We start from the raw sequence: 14,666 nt of genomic DNA, 5'->3' as shown, positions 1-14,666 counted from the left end.
GGGAAAAAGGGGACCAGCTCCCGAGAGGTGGGAAATGGGAGCTGGTTAAAGGTCAGGCATGTGGGATTGCCCCCACATCTGGTCTTTGCTAGTCATAGCTTGCAGTATCTGCCGGAACAGATGGTATTTATTTGCTCCCCCACTGAGCAAATTAGGCACAAGGCCGTTTTTAATGTGAGGTAAAAACCAGCTCCCCTAAAAGGGGTCACTCTGGTTACCAAAAATAATAATTGTCCCAGTATAGAGGGCTTCCCCTCCATTGACTGTTACAAACCATCTTAAGTGCAGCATCCGCCGGAACAGATACTACACTTTGATCCGGACCCGAAGGCCAAGAATAACAGAAAAATAGGCAAGCCTGTTTTCTGTTTATTTAAAAAGGAAATAAAATTTTCTAATCTCTTTGTTGTAGAATTGCATTCACTAGCAAACCATCTAGTTAATTTGCATATTCTTTTGAACATTCATTTTAATTAATTCACTATTAGGTGATAATGGGATAATCTTCTTTATTTAACTATTACCTGTAATTATATTCATGCAGATATTCTACATGATTTATACTTGCATAATATTTGCGAAACAAGTTCATAGTAAACAGAAAATTTTTTCCATATATATTTATGTATACGTATATATTTTTATTAAACAAATCTATCTATCTATATATCTATCTATCTATCTTTCTATATATCTATAAAAGTGAACGTGTCCGTGTGTGTGTTGTGTATTTGTGTGTGTGTGTCTGTCTGTGTGTCTGTGTACATTTTCCTTCGTAATACCTCTGTTTATTTTCAGTCTACAGACTCGAAATTTTAGATAGAGAATACTGAGATTTTGGAAAATCTATGTGATCTGTTATCGGCCAGAAATTTGGAAGTTAAGAGGTCAAAGTTCAACGATTTGACCTTTAAGGACTCTACCAAACTCCTCCAACGATTTGGGGCCTAAACAATCGAACTTTTTTATATATGTTCCATGAACATGGATCTAACTTAATAACTCAATTTGAGCCCAAAACAATAAATGTTAAGGAGTAATAATAGGGGTCAAAGTTAAAAAAAATTACCTTTTTTTTTGCTAAGAATATACCTCCAAACATCCGGGCAACGCCGGGCACCCATGCTAGTATATCTATAAAAGTGAACGTGTCTGAGTGTCTGTCGGTGTGTCTATCTGTGTACATTTCCCTACGCAATAACTCTGTCAATTTTTAGGCTACTGACTCGAAATTTGATATACATGGCACTGAGACTTGGGAAAATCTATGTGATCGGTTTCCGGCCAGAAATTTGGCTGTTAAGATGTAAAAGTTCAACGATTTGACATTTGAGAACTTTACTAAATTCCTCCGACAATTTGGGGTCCAAACACTTGACATTTTAGATATAGATTCGTTCGACATGGATCTAATTTAATAAGTTGATTTTAGTCCCAAACAATAAATGTTAAGGGGTCATAATAGCGGTCAAAGTAAAACAAATTGACTGTTTTTTTTGTTTGTTTTTGCTCAGCTTACACCTCACACTCGGGCAACGCCGGGCACTCATATATATATATATATATATATATATATATATATATATATATATATATATATATATAAAAGTGAAAGTGTCATTCTGTCTGTGTATCTATGTGTGTACATTTCCCTACGCAATAACTCTGTCAATTCTCAGTCTACAGACAGGAATTTTGATATACAGGGTACTGAGATTTTGGAAAATCGATGTGATCGGTTTACGGCCAGAAATTAGAGGATATAGGTGTAGAAGTTTAAAGATTTAACCTTTCAGACAAACCCCTCCGACAATTTTCGGTCTAAACACTTGAAATTTTAGATATATGTTCAATGGACATGGATTAACTTAAGAACTTGATTCGAGCCCAAAACAATAAATTTAAAGGGGTAATAATAGGGGTCGAAGTTAAAAACATTGACAACTTTTTTTTTTTTTGCTTAACATACATCTCCAAATACCTGGGCATAGATCAAACTTAATAACTTCATTTGAGCCCAAAGCAATAAATTTTAAGAGGTCATGATAGGGGTCAAAGTTAAAAAAAAAATGACCGTTTGTTTGTTTGTTGGTTTTTGCTCAGCATACACCTCCAAACACCCGGGCAACGCTGGGCCGAAATGCTAGTATATATATAAAAGTGAACGTGTCTCTGTGTGTCAGTGTGTCTGTGAGTGTACATTTCCCTACGCAATAACTCGTTCTATTTGAAGTCTACAGACTCGAAGTTTGATATACAGGGTACTGAGATTTGGGAAAATCTCTGTGATCCGTCTTTGGCCAGAAATTTTGTTGTTAAGGGGTCAAAGTTCAACGATTTGACATTTGAGAACTCTACCAAACCCCTCCAATAATTTTGAGTCTAAACACTTGAAATTTTATATATATGTTCCTTGGACATGGATCTAATTTAATATTTAGATTTGAGTCAGAACAATACAAGTTAAATGGTCATAATAGGGGTCAAAGTTAAAACAATTGACCGCTTTTTTTTTTGCTCAACATGAACCTCAAAGACTCGGGAAACCCCGAGCTGAAATATATCTATAAAAGTGAACGTGCCTCTCTGTGTGTGTGTATGTGTGTGTGTATGTGTGTGCTTGTGTTGCTGTGCGTGTACATTTCCCTACTCTGTAAATTTTCAGTCTATAGGCACAAAATTTGATATACATGTTACTGAGATTTGGGAAAATATTTGCGGTTGGTTTTCGGCCAGAAATTTGGTAGGTAAGGGGTCAAAGTTCAATGGTGTGATCTATGAGAACTCTACCAAACTCCTCCGTCATTTTTGGTTCTAAACACTTTAAATTTTAGATATAGGTTCGTTAGACACGGATATAACTTTATAACTAGATTTTAGCCCAAAACAATAAATGTTAAGGGGTCATAATAGGGATCAAATTTTTAAAAAAATTGACCGCTTTCTTTTTTTTTCTCAACATACTCCTTCCAACATCCGGTATATCCGCAAATGGTATTCTCTATAATGGTACTATCTCCACTTCATACATTTTCAAGTTTTACAAGACAATACATTTTGCGGGTAATTACTTATCCCAAGTTTATCAGATGCAAGCTTGCATCTTGTTAGCTACACATTCTTAACACGTGATTAGTTTTTAGTTGATGGAATTTACATTTTTCTTTTACTTCTTATGTATTAAATTTTAATAACAAAGAATATTCGAAAAAACGATGGGCTGACTCATAGACAATATCCAATTATTAAGACAATAAACCTTTATAGAAATCTAAAGCTGTTTCAGTCACAGCCCATTTACTGGAAATATAATTTTTAAAATTAGATGAATATATAAAAAATCAATTTTTATATGCGTTTTTGAGGTGAAAGCAAAATATATCTTATCGATTTTTCCGCTAGAATTAACATTTTCATTTCTTTTTGTCGTAATAGAATATCGTACGTAGGAAGATTTACTAATATAAAAGAAGTATACCTAGTGAGTGCCACAATTATCGGCATCTTGCTTCGAAGATTAGTAATCCCATACTAATCGATGTCTCTCTATTCAATGTACTCTCTATTTCAATATACCTTTTTATATTAACAACAGCCGACTTATTTGGATTGTTCAGGCTACTGCTCTCACTTTGAGTGTTATTTTCACAACGTTTCGATCGATGTGGCCTCCGACCTTCTTCAGATGTACTTTGTCGAACTCAAGAATCTTTCTTTTGAAAATATAAATCTGCACGAATTTCGAAAGGAACCCTTTATTTAATCTGCGGAAGAAACATGCGATCGTTCTGTCAGCCATGCTTCGGTAGAAGTGCTTAGTAATTCACAATTGTATTTTAAGTGTCGTCCGCAGAGATGATTTTTACTTTCAACAACCTGAAGAGTGTAACATATATTAACAAGTACTTTTTCCACTGCGCCACGGATTTTTGCGAGTTGTAAACATAACGCTCAATATTAGAACAGTTATCCGAAGAATCATAATAAAACGAATAACCAATCCTCAATTCAGAAACATAATGGTGTGTTGTAATGGAAATGTTTGAATGACACTTTTAAAAGTCGGAGGTAGTTTCAGATGTGGATTCTGTATCGCCTGATGTAGTGATATTTCGAACAGGAGTGTCGTCCCCAATGAATCGACGCGGACAGTGTAGTTGATGGTAGTGGTACCAGTTACCCATCTATATGTATGGCTTTCTCTCTGCTGTTTTCTATAATTGTTCTTCTCTTTGTAATATGGTACATCAAGAACTAAACATCGGCGTCCGAGTTATTATATCAACAGACAATCTAAGGTTTGCGTTTTTGACGACAATACGAGCATATAATATTTTATACACAGAAATATAAAATTATTCATTCCATGAGAGTTTTGTTCTTTTACTCGAGCAAAAACATTGTATATTGTGACACTTTTCAACGATAGAGAATTTTGTATTTATTTTTTAAATAAATTTTCTTACAAACATGAACCCTTTATTGTTTGCACTATCGAATTATAAACAAAATGTTTGTTAATCGTTTCTGTCTGGGAGATGACGGTGATCTAATACTTAACATCACGAACTGACGACCCGGGTGTCCTAAGTTCGAATCCAGTTCGTTCTACACTAATCACTTTCACTTAGGGTGTCGGCAACTTTTACGTGGACTTGTTGTGTAGCGGGTCGGGAATTCATATTGGAGCACATAAAGGGGAACCCAGAACAAATGATAATGATAATGAGGCAGCCAATTATAACGGACTGCAATGATTCTTGTTAACACATATAGAGAGGAGGAGATACTTCACTTATCATGGAGGAGGTGCATTACTTGTAAGGGGGTTATACAAGAGTTCGTTTATAGATGAATATACAAAACACATTTTCCTTTTTGGTTGTAAAGACGACACGAAGACAACACAGTTACAAAACATTAGATTTCTTTATTCATATATCGGCCGATTGGTGAAGTCAGGAATTCAAACCTGTACAACCACATAGTTTTCTCTTCTACCCGTCGCCTCTAAAGGGATCCCACTCTCTAACGGACTTTCACTGTGTGTGATCTGCTCCGATTACCTGATCCTAATCACATTCCTAACTTCGAACCCTCGACTGAGAAATCTCCTTTGTTTATAACGTCAGAAGTGACTAACTTTCACGTGGATTTACATATGTCTGTCCAAACACATTTTTGGCAAATAAAGAATTCTCAATTCTAATTGTTTAATATCTGACCTATTTTTAAAAAATATTTTACCTCGCATTGTCCATTCTTTTAGCTGACATATTTAATATCCACTTATTCTAAAAGAATGGATAATCGCTTTTTTCCGACATAAATAATATTAAGCTATTATTGACTGAATTCCTAAGATTCCAATTATCCACTATCTATAACACTTGCCTACAGGGTTCGATTCTAGCCTTTTCTTAATATCATTTTTACTTATCTAGTCTGTCTTCTTACTTACATGAGAAGGGACAGTCTTTTCATGTAACAGACTCACCTGGAATGTTTCTAGAAAGATTTTTGACGAGATAAGTATCGGAAAAAACAATGCCAATCAATAGAATCTTCGATTTCATATGATGATGATAATGTACATAAGTAAAATAAAGTAAATTAATAAAATAATGAATGACGTGCATGCAATTTGATATAGGCATGCACACTTTTATGATTGTTCATCGGCTTGGATGTTGATTCAACTTTAACTTTAATCTTGAAAATTGATCTTAGCTTGGTTTTATTTAACCCATTACGACTTTGCACGACACTTAGGAAACATTACCTTACGATATGAAGGTATCTGTAATTCTGTTATCCAACCTGATTCATACTAGGCTAAGACAAAGACAGCTATCTATCCAATTTAAAGAATGCAAAGGGAAATATTATTAGATCTTTATAGAAATAAACTCAACGAATGAGATAATTCACATGAACGCATACAAAAGAACACATTAACAAGCTTATATGTGTTAAGATGAACGCCATACAGATAAACTATACGGGAATATCAAAGACAATTGATAATTTGTTATGTATGTGAGTAATTAAATTCCTAGTCACATTTTTCACCGAGTAATAATAATTGAAAACTAATACAAACCTTTGATATTGTGTAAAATATAGTGTCCGACTCCAGGCAAAATAGAAATAAAAATGACTGCTGTGTCTAATTATATAATGGTGTGTCTAATGAAGTAACGAAATTTCTCGTTATTTCATACACAAAAGAAATGCTTTCAGCCATGGTAATGAATTATAAATACTGAGCTTGGATAGCAACATGACGCAGTTTTAGTGTTGAGATTAGACACATGTGTGACAAGTTTGAGTGTAAGTTTGGACAGCAGTGTTACAGATTTAAGCAAAAAGCTCGTTAGTTGTAAGTAAAAAATTGCTTACTAATTACTGTTACTGGAATTTTCTTAATTTTTTATTTTCTCTTGTGTTGATTATGACATCAAACTTATTTACACCTACTATAATGTGTTTCTCAATCTTTTTAGTAAATGAGTTATTGCATTTAAACCATGTAGTTCACATAAGCATAACAGCTCCCGACTCCGCGTGTGTGTTCCTCCATATTTCCAGTCTTTCCTTTCCACAGTTAAATATTGAGAGTTTTCTCTAAGTCTAGTTGAGAGTCTAATAATTGTGCCAAGTTTCGTTGCTTTACTTCTATGGGAAATGGGGCAGGGGCATTACTTATTGCACGCCCCTCGTATATATATATATATATATATATATATATATATATATATATATATATATATATAACGAAACTTGGCACAATTATTAGACTTTCTCTCCATAGGAACCACCCAGAGTTATCCATTTCTCCCATCGTTTGATGCAGCTCTGGAGACCGTTTTTGTAGAACACCCCAGGTTGGCCCTCCAACCACGATGTGACTTCAGAAATCAAGGCGGCATCATCTGGCAAACGTTTTCCTTTCAAAAACAACTTCATGGTTGGGAAGAGGGTAAATTCAGAGAATGCAAGGCCAGGAGAGAAGGGAGGATTGGGAAAGATTTCATAACCATACGCCCGTGCTTTTGATCTGGCGACATGCGAGTTGTGGACCGGAGCGTTGTCCTGCAGGAAAAGGGTACCTTTGCTGATCTTGCCCCGCCTCTTGATTTTGATAGCTTCTCTTAATTTCCTCACAAGTTAAGTATAATAGGCTCCTGTAATTTTGACAACCTTTGCTAAGAAATCTGTCATCACTACTCCGTCCTGGTCACAGAAGTCTGTGAGCATGACCTTGCCAGCGGAGGGATGCACACTTGCCTTCTTTGGAGGTGGTGAGTCTAAGCGCTTCCCCTGCATTGACTGGGCTTTAGTCTCTGGATCATAGTGATGAGCCCAGGTTTCATCCTGTGTAATCAGTCTTTTGAAAAACTTTGGCTCATCTTCCTGGCACATCTCCAAATTCATCCTTGAGCACTCGACGCGTTCTCGCTTCATGAATGATGTGAGCAGCCTGGGAATCCATCTGGCAGACACCTTATGCATATGCAAATGGTCCTGAATTATATTTTCCACAGACCCTGTACTAATCTTGAAATCTTGGGCTATTTGGCGAATAGTAATGCGCCGATCTTCCAAAAATGGCAGCCTCAACTTGACGGATAGATGCCTCATCAATGGCAGAAGGGAGGCGACCAGGTCTGAGAGCTGTTTCCACAGACTTCCGACCATGTTTGAATTCACGATGTCAGCGTTTTACAAGGTCATATGATGGGGCATTATCACCATAAGTTTCTTTCATTTCATCAAAAGTCTCCTGTGATGTGCGTCCTTTCAAATACAAAAACAGGGTCACTGCTCGACATTCAACAGGCGCCATTTCACACCTGACTCAGTTCAAACACCTGTAAAACCGAAACCACAATTAGTTCAGAGCTGTAATTTGCCACATAACCCGTAGATATATAAATCATTGCACATGCAATGATTTATATCTCTCTATAAAAATATATATAAAAAATATATCTCTTTATTACATTTTTTTTTAATTCTAAATTTAAAGGAAAAATATTAAACCATATCTAAACTCTTTCCAACAAACCGGTTGCAAATATAGTTGCTTCCACTGAATAAACTTTTACTCACCTCCTCCAGTAACAATGTAATAGCAATGCCCCTTAATCACTTTGATGAGTGTAATTTCTCAGTAGACATAATATTTACATACTTACTCAGTAACATTAACAACCCACGTGAGGTCGCAGAAATACCTGGATTAGGACCCAGGCGCGGGGTAAACCCTCTCGGTGCTAATGGACTCATAGATCTTCCCAGGTCATCCATTTAGGATAGGGAACACTCTGAAGCTAAGCCTAAGGGGAGGGAGGCCCCTCCATTCTTGGATGGCATCCTTCCTAGAGCTGGTGACTCGAACAAATTACCGGTCTGCAAACCTAAACTGCTTGAGGAGTAGCTTCCATACTCCTTCTTTGCCTATTAGCCAGGCGTAGAGGTCGAAGCACAGGGATTCGACAGAAACACTCAGTGGTCGATCTTGTTTCCTGACTAGGGCAATGAACGTCGATTTCCCCCTCTCCACACACATCCCATCCCCCGCTAAACTGGGCAGTTCGGATGCTTGAACATCATAATGCCAGTACAAATAGATTGGGTTGACCATCGTCTGATGGGTTGAGGGTACCGGATTGACAGTTCCTGGCTACTGTTCCCGACTGGTAGTACACGTGCCCTAACTCTTTGGTAGCGCTTAGAGTTCAACAGTTGAATAATATCGGGATGTTTGTAGTGCCATATCGCGCATGGAAACGGACCCTGCACTCATCTCCTGTGGGCTTTTCTGAGGCCACAGTCCTAGAAGATAGAAGGTCAACTGATGGTCTCCTTTTGTTGCATGCCTGGTGTTCTGCATAACCAATCGTTCAGCACCCCTTAGCTAAACTAAAACTTAAACAAAAATGGCAGCACAATCTAAAATTACGCTTAAACCAAGGAAAAACTCAAAGAAAATCTCTTGAGGCTTGCATTTACTAACATCCGGGGGCTTAGAACTAATTTAAATGATGTTGAAGCAGTTCTCCTAACAAACACCCCGGATATCTTAGCACTAATTGAAACTAACCTACACTCCTTCATTCCCTCTAACTACTTTAACATGCCCGGATATCTCCCACTCTGCCGTAAGGACTCTGGCACGGGCTTGGAGTCTATATTCGAAACACCCTCCCCCTGACTAGAGAAGGAACATTACAATCGGACGATCAAGCCTTTATGTGCTTTAGACTTAACATGCAACATAATATTAGTTACTTTTATTTTCTCTACCGCTCTCCCTCGACCCAGGACTGTACCCTAATAAACAAAGTCTCTGACAACATAGATACAGCACTTTCCCTCGACACTAACGCACAAGTTAATGTATTTGGTGACTTCAATGTCCACCACAACACATAGCTTCTCTATATCTCATTCCCTATCACAGACGGTTACGTTTCCAACACGTTTCCCTGACCAGCAAGAGCAACGCGCATCACTTTTAGATCTGTTTCTGACCACAGTTCCTGATGATTGTGTTACGAATGCCCATAGCCCACTTGGGAATGCTGCTAATGTAGTGATAATAGTTGAAATCACTAAACTTTAAAGCCAAAATAGAAGAGCCATTGCTCAAAACAACGAGATATTATAAAAAGGCCGACTGAGAAGCCATTAGAGATCTCATTAGAGACGCCCCATTGCGAAATATCTTTTCACTTCCTGCTGAACAGTGCGCAAGTCAGACCACTGAATAGCAAGCCCCACTCATCCCAATGGTTTATTTCCACATGTGCAGCTGCCATCGCGCAAAAGCAGCACGCGTAGCACAGATTTACCGACACAAATCCAGTTCAAACAGACAGAAGTATATAGAAGCCAGAAGTAACTGTAAGAAAGAAATAGCGACAGCTAAGAGAGAATTTACTGAAACCATCCAAAAACGCATCGAAGCTCAGCAATTAGGAACCCGTGACTTCTGGAAAATCTACAACAATGTAGTAAATAATGGACCATCAACAATTCTCCCACTATCCAACAATCATGAAGTTGTTTGCTCAGCAACTGAGAAGACTTACATGCTTGCCAGTCGGTTTGCCTCCAACTCCACACTAGAACCTGCTAACCACCCTCTCCCAGACTTTCCTTTGCGGACAGTCGCCACACTTGACGATCTGAAAGTCACCCCTTCTCATGTGCATGCTATTATAAAAAATCTTGACACTGCAAAAGCATGTGGACCTGATCTCATCTCGGCTGTGCTATTAAAAAAGTGCTCCGCCGAAGTAGCTCCAATCCTCTCCAAACTTTACAACAAATGCCTTAATGAATCTTGCTTTCCTGCCTGCTGGAAAACTGCTGTGGTATCAGTTTTCAAGAATTCTGGCGAAAGAACTGACCCAGCAAATTACCGCCCCATTAGACTCCTCTCACTTTTTGCCAAAATATTTGAGTCCATAATTAACCAAGCTCTAGTCCATCACCTTACAGATGCTAAACTTCGTACGCACGAACAATATGGATTTAGACAAGCTCGTTCCACAGCAGACGTTCAAACTGTAATCTCTGAGCGTATATACCATTCACTTGACAAAGCAGTGGAGGGTAGAGCAGTAGCTCTAGATATACCTAAGGCTTTTGACAGGGTATGGCACGAAGGTCTTCTCAGGAAAATCAGATCATACGGTATCACTGGAAGAATACTTAACATAATTAAATCCTTCTTAGATAAGAGAAAAATCCAGGTTTTCTTCGATGGCTGTACATCTAAACAATATGATATAAATGCGGAAGTGCCTCAGGACCTCTATTATTCCTAATATTCATTAATGACCTCCCTGACAAAATTGTATGTGAGATGGGTATGTATGCTGATGACACCACGCTCTATAAATGATTATAAATAAATGACTATAAATGAATGGTGCAGACATGACAGGAAAACAAATGAACACATAACTAAAGAAATGGCAGAAACAGTAGAGGATGACCTCCGATCTGTAGTGGAATGGGGACAAAAATGGATGGTCACATTCAATTCTTCCAAGACTAAACTTGTTTCCTTCAATAACTACAAGAAACTTTCTCTACCACCAATAGCAATGGCCAACGACTCTTTATCTGAAAGCACATCTTTTAAACTCCTCGGCCTAACGTTCACAGGAAACATGAGTTGGAACAATTACATTGAGAGCATTGCCAGGACCGCTGCGAAAAGGGTAGGTTCTCTCTACCGTGCTAGAAAGCTACTGACCCCTGAAAGTATCCTGTACCTCTATAAGGCCACCATTCGCCCATGTATAGAGTATTGCTGTCATATTTGGGCTGGTGCCTCTGCTACTAGTCCTAGACAAGGTTCAAAAGAGAGTAGCCAACCTAATAGGTCCTTAACTATCAGTAGTTAGATAAAAAGCTTTCCTTACAGACTGGTGTTTATATATATATATATATATATTCTAATATTATATATTTATTTTCGATTGCTTTTTGAGTAACGTTATTTTTATGTCGATAATATTATTAACTAGAAATTATTTACTTTGTCTGGTTGGAAATAAGCAGTATGGAAAAATATAACCATTGAAAATATTACTTTTTAAGACAACGATGTGTACATTCGCAAGTTATATCGTTTTGAACAAATTATTTTATTAATGTGTGTTTCATGTATTATCACGATAGACCATCTCTCTTCCATCCTTCTCCCCTGTAGTATAATTTCACATATCGTTCAATACCCATTCCAGTCATTTATTTCAGCAGTGTATCTCTCATCTCTCTCATCAATTCTTAAAACAGTTATGCCATTCGAATCGTCCCCAAACTTTATTTATTTGCATTTTTTCATGTCCCAGCATCCAAAATTAATTGAAAAAAAAAACAAAAGAAACAGAAGAAAACTGTGCAAGGTCACAAGCAAAATAACGCAGTAGGGTTTTATTGCAGGAAGATGTTTTAATATTTACTCTTAAACTGCTCAATACTTGGTAGAGTTTAGTCGATTGTAAATAAATGTGTGTAGGTTGTTTAAGAGCTAAGCAGGTGTACTGCCTTGTCAGTTTTTAAAATCATAAATGCCCGTGCAAATTGTTTATAAGTACTTTATTACTTACATTGAGTACTATTCATGTATTTATGTTATTACACTATTGATGAAATGTATTATAGCCTTTCCGTTATCATAAACGTGATAATAGCGTAATGTTTGTGTTCCTATGACGTTGTTAGACTTTTAGATCATATTTCTTCATAAACGTTAATAAGTACTAACTGAGGAAATTTTAAGGATTAATAAATACTGACACTTTATTACAACAAGGACCAAAAAAGTCGCATGAGTTAATGTTACCATGTTGTTGAGTTTGTGTGCTTGTGTTGATTCTTGGTAATTGAGTTTTGTGGAGACAAGGGCATCCCGATTCTTGAAAGTCTATTGTTTGAGTGTCTTCATGACATAGCTCGCATTTCTTGCGTGTGTCAGTTGTTAAGATCTTTGTTCCGTACTGATTTGTGACAAGGCTTTGATCTTAGGCCTCATTTAAAAGGTCCCGTTTGCTTTCTTCTTTCTTTTTTCTGTTCTTATTTTTCTTTTTTTCTCCTTTTTCCTATTGCCTATTCTGCCTATTGACGTTTTCGACCAACGCAAAAGAAAGCAAATGTTAAATCTCAATAACGATAATGCTAATGACATATGATATGACATAATATAATATTATAAAACGGTCAGGAATAAAAAAAATCGATTTCAGCTCAATGAAAGCAAATTATAACAAAGAATTAAAAGAATACGTTTTCCAAATGTTTATTAGAGTATATTAAGGCGACGAACTTTAAATTGACAAATCTATTTTCTTTAATTAGCAAATTTAGCAACTATCGGTAATACTGAGTTCAGCTTGGTTTTGAAACTTATCATGAAGAGACTAACATCCAATCAGCGTTTGCTAATTACAAATAATACGATTAATTTACTGAGGATAATACTTGATGAACGAATAACTTCATGAAATGGGCCTGCTCCTTGTTTCCTTGTTCGTGCAACTTAACTTAATTGGATTATTTTCATTGGGGATATGTAAAGTCCCATGTCTGTGAGAATAAACTAGGCACAATATTCTTGGAAGACAAATTATACGCGTTAATGCGAAAATACAGCCTAATTTAATGCTAAGAGCTTGTGAAAATAGATACGCCATATACGCGCGAGCCGCGAGGCCATATGCCCGAAATTGTTTTTAAATTTTAAATGACATAAATAATCTTTCGATTAAACCACCTATTATTATAATAAATCTATTTTTATGTGATTTAATTCAAATTACGGTTTACTATCTCTAAAATCACCCTTAAGAATGCCATTTTTTATTGTTGGAATTTGAATGAGAAGATCTGTTGGTGATTTAATATACTGATAATGATTTCATTACCATCTCATCAGTCTCGTGAAACACATTCAAAAACCTGAACATAAATCTACTTAGTCATCGGCAATATAGAGTTAATTCTAAAAGAGCATCTGCTTATGTGATGATTAGTCTCGTAGGGGAAATTAAGTTTCTATAGAAATAAATATCGAGATAAACAGCCTGAAATTTTGTCTCAGAACCTTACTATTTATTGAATTTCAAGCAATATCTTCGAAACAATTGAATGCTTACAAACTGATATATACATACACCGATATATACATATATCAGCTATATATAAAGTTAGAGACAAGATAAAGTAAATATAGGTATATGTAAAAATATTTGTCAGTAAATATAGGTATATGTAAATTTATTTGCTAGTTCAATGAGGAAGAAAAATAATGGTAAGAGGGGCTATTAATGTTTTTATACTTAGGTGTTTCGAAAGCTACTGATTTTCATCAGAATAAAAGAAAGAAGAATGGTTACAAATAGATGGAAATTGAAATCTAACTAATATTACATTAGAAGGGAAATAGTGCAATGTTAAAATGAAGATGAAAATAAAACAAAATAATAAATAAAAAAAAACAGAGGTAAAATGGGAAGATAATAATAAATTAATAATAAAAATAAAATAACATTCAAATAAAATAAATACTAATTATCAATAAATGCAAATGTATGAAGTATGCGACACGAGGTATAAGAGAGTAGTTAGAATCAGAGCAGGGAGCTCTTACTTTTGATTATATACAGAAAAGAGTAATATTGACGTCAGCGGGATCTGAACTGATCGAAACGTTAGAACTGAGAGGGAACTGGAAATCCCGTATGGAAGAAAATGGATGCATTACGGACTAAGGTGAACTGAATTGGTAACTAAAATGGGTAATGTTCTAAAATAATAATTAATAATAAGAGAAAAAAGGAAATATGTAAACATGTTTGAGACGAATTTCTTGCCAGAAAGAAAGGGGATATACGGAATCAGACAATTGCTTTAGACTATCAGGTGTCTTAAACATATACGAGGTCTCTTCAAAACGTTCATAGGCTTTTTTGCAATAATACTTGTAATAATAGTACACACATCAAACACTACTCCCTTTCGAACTAATTTCCTCCGGTTGCTAGGCACTTGTACCATTACAACAACTTTCGCTAGACTCCATGTAAATCTTCTTGTGTGAACGTGCCAATAACCCTCGTCATATTCTCTTTCATCTCAATTGT

This window comes from Euprymna scolopes, chromosome 4 (assembly GCF_053919585.1).
Source record: "Euprymna scolopes isolate OS-2025 chromosome 4, ASM5391958v1, whole genome shotgun sequence".
In the NCBI taxonomy this organism is placed as follows: domain Eukaryota; kingdom Metazoa; phylum Mollusca; class Cephalopoda; order Sepiida; family Sepiolidae; genus Euprymna; species Euprymna scolopes.
This window is presented reverse-complemented; position numbering follows the sequence as displayed.